This window comes from Triticum urartu, chromosome 5 (genome assembly GCF_003073215.2).
Source record: "Triticum urartu cultivar G1812 chromosome 5, Tu2.1, whole genome shotgun sequence".
Taxonomy (NCBI): Eukaryota; Viridiplantae; Streptophyta; class Magnoliopsida; order Poales; family Poaceae; genus Triticum; species Triticum urartu.
The window spans coordinates 419,398,997-419,413,706 of record NC_053026.1 but is presented as its reverse complement, the minus strand read 5'-3'; the positions used below and the strand labels follow the sequence as shown (position 1 = coordinate 419,413,706).

Genomic DNA, 14,710 nt, shown 5'->3' with positions numbered 1-14,710 from the left:
TTGCTGAAACATCATTGGAAAAAAATGCCTTGCCACACTACTACCCATGTGACGTGGATGAATACTATTTTGAGGTATCTTCCATACGTGTGCAAATTGCTGAAACATCGTTGCATAAAAAGTTGTATGTTGGAAAGTTGTATGTTGCTAATGATGGTGAACAACAACAGATGTATTGTGATGCAGTGTATGCGTTGCCACACTATTACTCATGTGACATGCATGAACACCATTTTGAGGTATCTTTCATACTTGTGCAAATTGCTGAAACATCATTGGAAAAAAATGCCTTGCCACACTACTACCCATGTGACGTGGATGAATACTATTTTGAGGTATCTTCCATACGTGTGCAAATTGCTGAAACATCGTTGCATAAAAAGTTGTATGTTGGAAAGTTGTATGTTGCTAATGATGGTGAACAACAACAGATGTATTGTGATGCAGTGTATGCGTTGCCACACTATTACTCATGTGACATGCATGAACACCATTTTGAGGTATCTTTCATACTTGTGCAAATTGCTGAAACATCATTGGAAAAAAATGCCTTGCCACACTACTACCCATGTGACGTGGATGAATACTATTTTGAGGTATCTTCCATACGTGTGCAAATTGCTGAAACATCGTTGCATAAAAAGGCAACCAGACACTCGAACAAACGACCTCACGCTTATTAGAAGAGAGGCAAACCAACCCACGAACGTACACCTACTGGCAAATTTTCAGATTCGGCTCTATATCTATAAATGGCCCCGTTGGCAGCAATAAGGCTCGCTCAGCTGGGCCATAGCAAGTCAGGGCCCAGGGAGAACTAGCGAATCGGGCCGGCGCTGATTGTAATGTCGACCAGTCGCTACTTGTAAACTTTACTAGTAAAAAAAATGGCACCCCTCAAAAAACATACTAGTAAGAAAGGCACACATAAAAAAATACTAGTAAAAAAGGCACCCCTAAAAAATACTAGTAAAAAGAAGTTCTGCTTCTACAAACTCTCAACAAATAAAAAACTTGCTACTTGTACTCATAAAAGGGTATCTACTTGTACGTGTATTATTTGAAATCCAACATTGCAGAAAATTAAGAAACTATTTCTAAAAACATTTTTATTTTAATAATTTTGTATAAGCAGGTAAAAATAAATAAGCAAAATTTTGTTCATGTAATTTTAAAGAGTGTTTAAATTTTAGAAAAGAGTGTCTGCGCTTCTTGAAAATACATGAGTTTTAAAAAGTGTTCACAGATATTAAAAAGAAAACACTATGTTCAGAAAAAATATTCATCTTGTATTTTAGTGATGTTCATCATACTTAAAAAGCCCATTGTCGTGTATTTTATTAAATGTTCCTTGTTTATTTCAAATCCATATATCGTGTATTTAGAAATAGTTCATTGTGTATTTTAAAAATGTTATTGGCTATTTTCAAGACATTCATATTGCATTTGAGTGAATTTTCAAAAATTTAAAAATGTATTTTAAAACATATTTATTGTGTATTGCAAAAATGATCATCGTGTATTTCAAAAAGTATTCACAAATTATAGAAAAAAATGCTATGATGACTTTAAGATGCTATCAGACCTTAAAATACTATCATGACTTTAAAAGTGTTCACATGTTATATGAATAAATTTTCATCATATATTTGGACGTGTTAATTGTGTATTTCAAAATACTACCATGACTTTAAAAATGTCAATATATACATATTTATTGTGTTTTGCAAAAATGGCCGTTGTGCATTTAAAAAATGTATATTATGTACTAAGAAAAGTGTAATGTACGATTGAATAATGTTCAAAATGTGGATTTTTTTTTAAAGATAAACTTGGAAAAGGATAAAAAGATCTGATGGAAAAAATTAAAACTATAAAAAAATGAAAGCCCAATTAGAAAAAGGGGGGAAATGTAAAGTGAATGGACAACCAGTAGAGCAACCAAAAAGTAGACATGACCACCCTGTTTGTGCGGAAAACCATAATGGAAAATCAGATCAACTAGCACGAAAAATCAATCTCCCAGAAAGAGAACGAGGGGTAACTATGTGAGGTTTTGTTGGCAAGTGCAGCATAATGTTTGCAGTAGGCGAGATATCACATTGACATCAATTTTGACGTTTTGTACCATGTCGTCCGTCGTTGGATGTCGACAGTGACTTCGATCTCTCATTCTAATTTATTTGGCGGCAAGGTCCGGTTTTCTTCGACCCTTTAGTTTGATGGCGATGATTGCAAGCCCAGGTTACATGGGATAATGCCACGTGTAAATAGTGGCCGCACGACCCGCCCAAGCGGTTGGTTGTTTCAAAGCAGGAGTCATAGTAGGTTTCTCGGCCACCATGCTTGTTTAATGCTGGTATGCGAATGGACGGGCATCAGACTTCAATGCGAGTATCCAAAAATATATGTCTATTCCCCATCCTTTTCAACTTTCCTCCACAACTTTTCATTCCTCTCCGGTCCTTCATGCGCGATTGATTACCCCTTGATTTATACCTATGCATACATTGAGTGAGTTATTTGTTACATAGTGTATTTTTGAGTTATTCAGTAGTTAAAATGTAGACTTTGCATAATATTTTTATTTCTCATTATATAAAGATGTATTTTGTTCAACATGAACAATGTAACGTACCCCGAAAAAAATGTTAGGTGGCTCGTCTGGGTACTTTTGCACCAACCAAAGCAATCAAATATGTCCATTATATCTCTCATAAACTTTGTGAGTTGAGCTCTCGTGTCGCTCCCGCGGGCGGCTCCGGAGCAAACCCTAGCTGTCGGGGTTACGATCCTGACAATGAGTACAATGGGTATGAAAGAGGGGCATAGCCTAGCTACGGCGCATGTGTAACACTCGGTGTTTAGCGAGTTCGTCTTCCCTCGGCAGAGGTATTAGCCATATGTCTCGTGCCCTGAGGCTTGGTTTTTATTGAGGGGTATGATTACAAAGATTGCTTAACCCCAACGAAGGAGGAGTGCGGCTTATATAGAATACGCCATAGCTCCAACATCCCCACGTAGCCGGAGCACTTAATGCTCATTACTACGATAGTTACATGCGTAAAGCGCCACAACTACAACAGTTACAGGTAACGGTAGCTATGACTCTACTTTAAGGATGACTTAGGATTCCTCGACCGTTGCAGCTCCCATGTCGTCCCTCCGTCTCTGTAGTCAGAGTGATGGTCGTCATACCAACTGAAGGATCGCCGCCGAGTGACATCGAGGTGTCCGAGTGAACCTCCTGATATATTCATATGAATGAGAATGTGGTCCCGAGACCTACTGCAACGCCCCGGACACACCCGCCGGTGGTCGTTATTCCTGGCGGGATCTAGACTGGCCCCATAGATCAATACTAGTCTTTTCTGCGCACTTTGTCCTCACTCGTGCGCACCCGGGAGCAACTTTCCGGACGGTCACCCATCCTGACACTACTCCAAGGTGAGCACGCTTAACTTTGGAGTTCTGTCTGAATGGGCTCCCGGAAAAGAAGGAATTCCTTATTGATATGAGTAGTCTATCATCCCTAATAAGCCAGGCTATCACATGCACCCCCACTCAGAGGAACCGACGTCCTCGTCGGGCCACAGGAACGTTCCCTCTTGGCACATACGTCTGTGCTTCTAGTCCAGTACATGTGCCATGCCGTGTGCCACGACGGGTCACAAACGTCATGAACAACATGCCCACGCACCTGTCCGCAACCATCCGTGTAACCGCGAGGGTCGGCTCTGATACCAACTTGTAACGCCCCGGACACACCCGCCGGTGGTCGTTACTCCTGGCGGGATCTAGACTGGCCCCACAGATCAATACTAGTCTTTTCTGCACACTTTGTCCTCACTCGTGCGCACCCGGGAGCAATTTCCCGGTCGGTCACCCATTCTGACACTACTCCAAGGTGAGCACGCTTAACTTTAGAGTTCTGTCCGAATGGGCTCCCGAAAAAGAAGGAATTCCTTATTGATATGAGTAGTCTATCATCCCTAACAAGCCAGGCTATCACACCTACCAATGATGATGCGAGGCCCTGAGAGCACCTCGAATGACATGTCTTTGACCCTACCTATAGTAGGTGACCTCATCATTAACCCTCGAATCGATTGAGATTTCGTAGAACAAACAGACCGGTCCTTCGGTTAGGACCGAGTGCTTCTGGGGCACTCGGAATATGTTTCCGAATCGTGGTTCATTGTTCTTTAGATGAAAACACAATGAATTCCGGACCATAAGTTTTCCCTGTTGATTACCTCGGCCGCTTGTTGCTGTGAAGTCGAAGTTGTGGTGCGGGGCCCAGGTAGCGTACGATGACGAGCGATATCTGGTCCGTTCGGTGATCTTCCATGACGCCAACCTTGATTTGTTCTCCGTAGATTCTCTGCCGGAGTCGGAGCTGCGTTGGCTCGCTGTGGGCGGATGGCGTTCCGTCTTGTAAGTGTAGTGTTGTTCTGCAGTCAATACGGCTGCCTTTTTTTCCTTTGATCTTCGGATCGTCCTCGTTGTTCTTCCGTTGCTTTCTATTAAATCTAATTGAAGTCAGCAATGCTGGATCTTTCAAAAAGAAAAACAATGTAGGTTCACTAGCACCTATGCAACAGAGAAAGGAATCGGGCAATACACGTGGCGGGATGAGCGATATTTTTTCCACCAACAAAGAAAGAGCGCCCAAAGCTAAAAAGAAAAGAGCACCCGGGCCTGAAAAGTTTTGGATGAGCGTGGCGGGATCAGCGAAAATTCCAGCCACCATATTAATCTACCTCTAAAATCCCTAATTTTATCTCCCTCAAACCCACGAACGCCATGCCGGTTCTCTCCCGCAGCTGCACCTGTACTAGCACCGCCGCTCCGATCTGATCTGACCCGCCACTGCTCGCACTTTACGGCCCCGTCTTCCCGCCGGATCTAGCCTCTGAGGTGCTTTTCCTCCCCTGCGGAGTACCGACTGCCCCCTCCCCGTTGTTTTCTCGCCGCTCTCTACCCGCCGCCGCCGAGGACGAAGAGGGGCACGGTAGGGAAACCGGTCGCCACCTTTCCCCTCACTGCCATCGTCGTTTCCACTCACCTCCCTTCGTTTTCCTGGATCATGCTGCAGCGACAAGGTCAATGGCGGTGGCCACCTCCAGATTTGGCCTCCCTCCGGCCGCATCGCCTCCTCAATGGTCCCCGGCGAGCACCCCCGCTCGTTGCACGTCCGTTCGCCTCAGGTATCTCCCGTATCTGATTCCTCGTCCACACCTAGCTTCCTCAGATTTATGCTACCTTTATAGATCTCATTAATTGCCAACTCAATTACTACAAACAAGCATCCCCTGCGACCCAGCTGTTGTCTTCTACTCATGTGTCAACCTATTAGTACCGATTCCAAGCAAGCTTGCTGTTCAACTTCAGAGTGCGGCCGTTCTGGACAAGGTGGTTACTGGTCAGTACTATCTCACCGCTGGTAGTTGTCTCGTGATGTGTGTCAGAAAATCTTTTTAATTCACACATCGTTAGCAATACAACTGTGTACAAAGATATAAGACGGAATTGGGGCCTCCCACGCACATGAACATGGCATGCGCGGGCCATGCCGTGTCGCGGTGTTGCTCGTTTCATTAGCCATGGGAGGGATTTTTACCATACTGACGGTTGGGTATGAACGATGGTGCGTGTTAGAGAGAGATGGTACTAATAAAAATTAGCTCCAGCCGCCAAAGCGAATATACTATAGTAATATAGTATAGGACGCGGCAGTAGTTTTTGGTTTTTTGATAGTTGTTGGTGCGATTGCAGTTAGCACAAACACATCAATTAAGCACATCAATTGCGAATGTACAATTAACCATTGCTGGTGCGATTGCAATTAGGACAAATACAAAATATCCATTTAGTTTTTTATTGCCCGTCCAAAATTACCAGCAAACTAACTTCCAATCAAATTTGTAGTTATTTCTAACATGGCAACTTGCTAATTAGTGTCAGTTTTGTTTAGCATTTACCGTTGGATCGTTTATATGCACCATACATGGTAGATGAGGCACATACTTAGTTAGATCAGTACAGAATGGTTTAATTTGAAAGCTTTTGCCAGCTCAGAGCGGTGGTAGGAGTGGAGCTTTGGGCATAAATGTCAGCTTTTGGTTGCAAAAGTCCCCTTGTGGGCTCGGCCCTGCGTCGTGTGCGCACCTGGTGGTCGCAAGTCTCTCTGTCCTACCTGCTAAATACTACTGATATGCGGGTTATACGGTGTGGACAAATGTTTTTGCCGTTTCAATAAGGAGAGTGTTGTTGTCTCTAACGCGAATCTTGGTGACGGCCCGTTCGTGATAGCAAGGACTAGCTGCCAACGTGTGCAGCGTGACATTTCTCTTCAACTTCAACCATGTTATGTTATCTAATCTTCTGTGTTATCCTTTGCAGGGTATAGGAGGTGGGAGATCCATAAATCATAATGCCATTTCGATCTAAGATCCTCTAAATTTGGCTGAAGAAACCACTCAGGTTATTTTCCGAATTACTGTCCAAGCAGCCCCCCTCCAGTGGGATGGCTAAATTTGTAGGTGCACCACCTGTTATCCTTAAATACCCACCAATTATGTTCAGACCAGGTTCTAGTAAGTATGCTCCACGTTTCTGTTGTAGTCCCCAGCTAGTCTGTCTCATTGATTATATGTGTCAAATTGTATCTAGCTACAAGGCACAAGTATATTTGATTTATTTCTCTTATGGTAGATGTAATGTGCAAATAGGTACTAATCTCCCAACTATGCTAGTAGTACTAACCATGAGGGAATCCCCACCTAGTCTGATTGATCCCTAAATGTATTCCAGTCCAGTTTAGAATAGTTTTAAGTAGTAGCTTTGTATCATCATTCAGAGCTGACGGGTTAGAAAACTACCTAGTTTACTATAGTAATAACACTGCATTATACATGACAAACACACCATTGATACAAGTGCAGGTTAATGGAGCATGGGCTATTATCTCCATAGACAACAAAGAAATCTTATGATAAGATAACATAATAAATCATGGAATGTGGAGCATAGTGCAAAAGACAGTGAAGATGCCGATGATGACTTCATCATAAAATCCAATCACCAATGATCTCAGATATCTAACTGAGCTTTAATTTCAGCCCACTTGCAACAACAGTGAATCTGTTGTCCTGACTATATATGTGTGCTAGAGTTCAGACAAAAAAATAGACAATACCTCTTACGATGACAATACTCTTTCCATATACAACTTGATAAATCTCTTGGTTGGTCTTTAGGGGCCTAAGCTATGATTATTGAGGCAGAGTGATGCTTCCTTTCAAAGAAAATGGATCGTTCACAAATTGGGATCCTATTTGACAAGCAGATCTTTGATGGTAATGATCTTGGTGGTTTGTGTTAGAAGGATAATGGCTTCTTTTGTTTTGGTTTGATATCTCGAGCCACTAAATTTATTTGTCATTTCATTTGGATATGGTTCTCTTATCAGTATAGGTAAAATGTCATGATGGATATTACGAAAAGTAGGGTATTGTAAAATGTTGAATTTTAGGTAATATTTACATAGCTACAGTCAGGAGAACAGGGTTAGTACTAAACTGTGGAATTTTGTTGCAATGATAGATGTTTTTTTGTAACTCATGCTTACCGATCTGTTTATGTCTTTGTTGCAAATTCTAGCCTTATTCTTGTGATGGCATGATATGCAAGTCATCTTCCAAAAAGTTGGGATGGACAAATAAGGACCAGAGCAACTCTAGCCACCTACAATAAGTCGGGAGAAAAAGCCTTCGACAAATGTGCCTTTGATGAAGAGGAGAGCTGTACAATTATGTTTGGATCAAGACCACTCATTTGTTAATCTGTTTCTTAGTGTGTATTGAAGCTACATGTTGTAGCAGGTGGTGATGTAGCTTGTGTTATTTTAGCTTATGGGGAATGTGAACTATGAATCGTGATTGGGAACTTTGGCGTCGATGTTATATAGACTAATTAATTGTGATGTGATGTGAAAATACCTTGTGTTGGACAGTTGAATTGGTCAATTAAAAAATTAGCCTCCATTGAATCGGGCCAACTAATAACTGTACAGGAAAATAATTCCAAACAGCAAAAGTGGTCATGGCCTCATAGAAATTTGGGCTGGATCAATCAATATTGGGCAGCCTCATAGAAATTTGGGCTTGATCAACCTATATTGGGCTGTTGGATGGTAATATGGGCTGGATCAACCAATATTGGGCTGGATGGCGATCCTCTTGTGCAGGGTACCAACAACGTATATGATGTGTTGTTAGGCTCTAACTCAATATGTTGCTATCCTGCAACGCTTCTTGACATTGTTTACCAACGGATGCATATATGTTGTTGTAGACCCTTGCAACGCCACCTACAACAACACATATTAATCTGTTGGTGTAGACCTTTCCAACACATATACGGACATACAACAACGCATCCATGTGTTGCAGAAGGGGGGTTCCTGTTGTAGTGCCTGGATGTTGTCTAATGAATCCAGCCCGTCGCCTGACTCTAAGTTCAGGTCTTGAGTGATATCCTCCCCTCCGCGGGTACCCGGCTTGGAGGGATCGGGAATCCGGATGTAGCGAGTCCTTAAGATAGATGAAGGGTCGCCGCACTGTCCCTCTACCACGGCAACGTGATGGGTGACTTGGGGAGAGTTAATCTCTCTCAGATCGGTTTTAGGCCCGATCTGGTCATAATCCGTAGCGACTCCCAGGGCGGCGAAGCGATCCAAGAGCTCGTTTATGGAGGAAAGCTCCATTGGATCTAACTGCTCGGCAAGTTCCGAGCTGACATGAAGATTGTTTTCGATGGCTCAAGAGGTCATCGTCGGCGCAAAAGCCGAACAGGCGGTCATAAGAAAACCACCTAGCCGGAGGGTTTGGCCGATAGCCAAAACTCCCTTGGCAACGGTGCGTCTTTAAAGCGGGGCGAGGCATCCTTCCTAATGGCGACGACACAGAGGAACTCTCAATGAAAGCAACAATGTCGGTGTCAAAACCGGTGGATCTTGGGTAGGGGGTCCCGAACTGTGCGTCTAGGCCGGATGGTAACAGGAGGCAAGGGACACGAAGTTTTACCCAGGTTCGGGCCCTCTCGATGGAGGTAAAACCCTACGTCCTGCTTGATTAATATTGATGATATGGGTAGTACAAGAGTAGATCTACCATGAGATCAAGGAGGCTAAACCCTAGAAGCTAGCCTATGGTATGATTGTTGATGTGTACCTTGTCCTACGGACTAAAACCCTCCGGTTTATATAGACACCGGATAGGGTTAGGGTTACATAGAGTCGGTTACAATGGTAGGAGATCTGCATATCCGTATCGCCAAGCTTGCCTTCCACGCCAAGGAAAGTGCCTTCCGGACACGGGACGGAGTCTTCAATCTTGTATCTTCACAGTCCAACAGTCCGGCCAAAGGATATAGTCCGGCTGTCCGGACACCCCCTAATCCAGGACTCCCTCAATGATGCTTATCAAGAATGTAGCACTTTGAGCTGAATACTCGAAAGTATCCAACTTGGGGTTTGTTACCGGTGAGGAGCTCGTATGCCGTCTTGCCGAGTAGCTTGTGAAGATACAAGCGATTTGTTGCACGACAAGCTGTCTCAACCGCTTCCGCCCAAAAGTGCTTTGGCGTTTTTTACTCATCAAGCATCGTTCTTGCCATCTCGATAAGAGTCCGGTTCTTCCTTTCAACAACTCCATTTGTTGAGGTGTGTACGTAGCCGAGAACTCGTGTGAAATCCCTTCTTCGTCAAGAAAGGTGTCCACATTTGCGTTCTTGAACTCCGTTCCGTTGTCGCTCTGAACCTTCTTGATCTTCACATCAAACTGATTTTGGGCCTTCCTAGCGAAGTTTTTGAAGATCTTTTGGACCTGCGATTTGTCATCAAGAAAGAACACCCACGTAAATCTTGAAAAATCATCAACTATGACTAGACCAAATGAGTTACCACCGAGACTCTTGTAGGCATTTGGACCAAAGAGATCCATGTGAAGTAGCTCGAGTGGTCTTCTTGTGGTCATGATGTTCTTCGCGCGGTGACTTCCTCCAACTTGTTTTCCTGCTTGACAAGCACTACAAAGTCTATCCTTGTCAAATATGACATCTTTTATTCCAAGGATATGATCACCTTTAATAAGCTTATCAAGATTTCGCATACCAACATGACCTAGTCTTCTATGCCACAACCAGCCTTTAGAAGATTTGGCAATTAAGCAAGTTTTAGGTTGAGCCTTTTTAGTGAAATCAACAATGTAAAGATCTCCTCTACGTATACCGGTAAAGACCATTTTATGATTATCTCTACGAAACACTTAGCAGTCTACTTCAGTAAATAGGACATTGAAACCAAAATCAGCAAGTCTAGATACTGAAAGTAAGTTGTAGCCAAGAGATTCAACGAGCATGACATTTTGTATGGAGCTATCATGTGAGATGGCCACCTTACCCTTTGAATTATCACCAAAAGTGACATACTTTCGAGGGCCGTCATTTTCAGCAAGCTCACGGAACATGTCTTTATCTCCGGTCATATGATCAGTACATCCACTATCAAGGACCCATTCCTTTCCTCCAGCCATGTAGCCGCGAAGATTTGCCATAAGACCAAAGTGTCTCATCGCATCATCGAGATCATAGTCACTATCATCATCATCATCCTCATCCTCATCCGAGTATTCATGTTCAACATCATCTTGTGATTGATCAATTCCTAGAGAGGGCAATTCATTAGATAAATGATCATTTCTATAGTTATCTTTATGAATTCTAATAGCTCTGGAAATGATATTGCTAATGATTCCAACATCTCCTTTGGCACTCATAAGATTAGTAAGCTCAAATAAGCAGTCACCAAATTTGGGATCATTGGAACTCATCTTAATCAAAGCAATAGACTTATGGAGGATTTCATCTAGATCTTTCAAGGAGTAATTAGGAAAGAGTTCATCAAGAAATTTCCATATGGTGTAGGCACACTTAAGAGTAGGCAAACATCCAATCAAGTTTCTAGGCAAGCCTCTAGTGATAAGATTAACAGTTCTAAGATTGCGAATCATGTCAATATCTTCATCTAGGGTAGGGTGCAAAGGATCAACATGAGGTGCGCAAGGGCTAGTAATGTACCTGTTCAAATGATATTCATTGAAAATCTCAAGCATTTCATTTTTCCACTCATGAAAATACTCTCCAGCAAGAATAGGCACTCTATGTCTAAGACTCCCCAAAGTAGACACATCCATCTTCCTCCAATGGTGTTTAAACCAAGGCAATGGAGACCAAAGCTCTGATACCAATTGAAAGGATCGAGAAGAGGTGTCTAGAGGGGGGGGGGTAGACACTAAGTGCCAAAAGTTGCAATTTTTAATATTCTTAAGTTTAAGTGGAGTTTAAGCACAAGTTTAACAAACACAATACATATCAAGCAAACATGCAATGAGTATATGAGCAGCGGAAAGTAAAGCATGCAACTTGCAAGAATGTACAGAGAAGGGTTTGGAGTATTCAAACGTAATTGGAGACACGGAGGTTTTTGTCGTGGTTCCGATAGGTGGTGCTATCGTACATCCACGTTGATGGAGACTTCAACCCACGGAGGGTAACGGTTGCGTGAGTCCACAGAGGGCTCCACCCACGAAGGGTCCACGAAGAAGCAACCTTGTCTATTCCATCACGACCATCGCCCACGAAGGACTTGCCTCACTAGCGGTAGATCTTCACGAAGTAGGCGATCTCCTTTCCCTTACAAACTCCTTGGTTCAACTCCACAATCTTGTCGGAGGCTCCCAAGTGACACCTAGCCAATCTAGGAGACACCACTCTCCAAGAAGTAACAAATGGTGTGTTGATGATGAACTCCTTGCTCTTGTGCTTCAAATGATAGTCTCCCCAACACTCAACTCTCTCTTACAGGATTTGGATTTGGTGGAAAGAAGATTTGAGTGGAAAGCAACTTGGGGAAGGCTAGAGATCAAGATTCATATGGTTGGAATGGAATATCTTGACCTCAACACAAGTGTAGGTGGTTCTCTCTCAGAAAATGTGTATTGGAAGTGTAGGTATGTTCTGATGGCTCTCTCCATGAATGAAGAGTGGGTAGAGGGGTATATATAGCCTCTACACAAAATCTAAACGTTACACACAATTTGCCAAACTCGGTGGGACCGAATGGTTAAACTCGGTCGGACCGATTCAACAAACCTAGTGACCGTTAGGATTTTCGGTGGGACTGAGATGCAACTAGGTAGGACCGATATGGTTAGGGTTAGGGCATAACGTAATCTTGGTGTGACCGATTACACAAACTCGGTGGGACCGATTTTGGTAATAAGCTAACCAGAGAGTTGGTCAGGAAAACTCGGTGGGACCGATTTTGGTAATAAGCTAACCAGAGGGTTTGCATTGTAATCTCGGTAGTACCGATTGCTCAAACTCGGTGAGACCGATTTTGGTAATGGACATACACAGAGAGATTACAATCCCATCTCGGTGAGACCGAGATCCCTATCGGTGAAACCGATTTGCTAGGGTTTGTGGCAGTGGCTATGACATCTGAAACTCGGTGGCGCCGGATAGATAGAATCGGTGGGGCCGAGTTTGACTTTTGGTTTAGGTCATATGTGGATGTGGGAAGGTACTTGAGGGTTTTGGAGCATATCACTAAGCACTTTGAGCAAGCAAGCCATTAAGCAACACCTCATCTCCTCTTGATAGTATTGGCTTTTCCTATAGACTCAATGTGATCTTGGATCACTAAAATAGAAAATGTAGAGTCTTGATCTTGAAGCTTGAGCCAATCCTTTGTCCTTAGCATCTTGAAGGGGTTCCACATCCTCTAGTCCATGCCACTCCATTGTTGAACTTATCTGAAACATACTAGGTAAAAGTGTTAGTCCAACAAGAGATATGTTGACATTAATTACCAAAACCACCCAGGGAGCACTTGTGCTTTCAGTATGCGGTGAGTGTTAGCAATCATAGAAGACTACATGATGGTTGAGTATGTGGAGCTCTTACTTAGACTCTGTTGAATAAGTTGAATTACAATTGCTTGGTGAGTAAGAACATAGGTTGAACCTTAACATGTGAATTGGTTGCTACTTTAACATGAAAATTTTTATGAGAAAGAATTGTTGTTATGATGCTAGGAAAAGTGATTAAAATTTTCATTGATCAAACTTGTGCACTTTGCTAGCATTCACTCTTTATAAATTATTTCTTTTATCATTTACCTACTCGAGGACGAGTAGGAATTAAGCTTGGGGATGCTGATACGTCTCCAACGTATCTGTAATTTATGAAGTATTTGTGCGATTATATTATCATTCTTGGATGTTTTACAATCATTTTATAGCAACTTTATATCATTTTTTGGGACTAACCTATTGACCCAGTGCCAGTTGCTGTTTTTTTGCTTGTTTTTTACATCGCAGGAAATCAATATCAAACGGAGTCCAAACACCGTGAAACTTTTTGGAGATTTTTTATGGACCAGAACACCTAGGATGGGCCAGAACAGCACCTAGGGGGGGTGCTCTGAGGGGGGCACAACCCAATAGGGGGCGCCTGGGGGCCCAAGCGCGCCTAGGTGAGTTGTTCCCACCTCGGTGGCCTCCCGCACCCCCTCTTTACCCTATAAATTCACAAATATTCTGAAAACCCTCGGGGTTACCCTAAATCAGAAGTTCCGCTGCCGCAAGGCTCTATAGCCACCGAAAACCAATCTTGACCCCGTTCCGGCACCCTGCCGGAGGGGGAATCATCTCCGGTGGCCATCTTCATCATCCCGGCAGTTACCACGATGAGGAGGGAGTAGTCCACCCTTGGGGATGAGGGTTTGTACTAGTAGCTATGTGTTTAATCTCTCTTTCGTGTTCTTGAGATGTGACGATCTTGATGTATCACGGGCTTTCTTAATATAGTCGGATCATATGGTGTTTCCTCCTCTCTATCTTTTTTCCGCAAATACGCAAGCTGTGTATCTTTGTATTGATAGAAGAAGAGTACAAGCATGGTGTTACAACGCATACAATGCCATGTATGCACTAGGCATGGTGTACAAGCAAAGGAGCACAACAGAAGGGGGTATGCTCAGCCCCGCTACCGAACTAGAGACTAAGCGTCGGGGATGATGTGTTGCAGTCCGGTGGCGCCCGCCTTGGCCCATAGGCGCGCCTCTTCCTTGATGGTCTCGGAGGTGAAGGTGATCGAAGGTGTTGCTCCTTCGAAAATGCAGGCGTTGCGGTGCTTCCAAATCCACCAAGCAGATAGGATGATGAGGGAGGATAGACCCTTGCGCATAGAAGCGGGCGCGAGGTCGAGAGAGGATTGCCACCATAGCTGGAATGGTGTGTCAGGGGAGGGGAGGTCGATGGGCACACGTGCCCAACCGAGGATCCCGTGCCAAACTTTTCGCGAGAAAAAACATCCGGCAAGGAGATGGTGCACGGTCTCCTCCTCTTGGTCGCAGAGGGCACATGCATCGTCATGTGGCAGCCCACGGTGTGCAAGGCGCTCCGCGGTCTAGCAGCGGTCTTGCATGGCCAGCCATAAGAAAAACTTGACGCGGAGAGGGGACCAAGGTCGCCAAGTGAGCCGCCAGAAAGGATCTTCACAAGCTCCAAAGAAAAGAGCCTTGTAGCAGGAACTTGCAGAGTATGTAGCGGAAGAAGTCCAACGCCAACGCAGCGTGTCC

General features: G+C 43.7%; 1 long non-coding RNA gene across 3 annotated transcripts; it reads left to right on the top strand.

Annotated features, from left to right (window-relative positions):
* Positions 1–4,690: 4,690 nt before the first annotated feature.
* Positions 4,691–8,051, top strand: LOC125509455. Of its 3 annotated transcripts, none has more exons than XR_007284111.1 (4): positions 4,691–5,014; positions 5,099–5,210; positions 6,406–7,361; positions 7,666–8,051. It is a non-coding gene; the product is annotated as an uncharacterized LOC125509455 (long non-coding RNA). The 3 variants fall into 3 exon arrangements; XR_007284110.1 differs by adding an exon at positions 5,310–5,425 and having other exon boundaries at positions 6,406–8,051; XR_007284109.1 differs by having other exon boundaries at positions 4,697–5,014; positions 6,406–8,051.
* Positions 8,052–14,710: the final 6,659 nt, after the last annotated feature.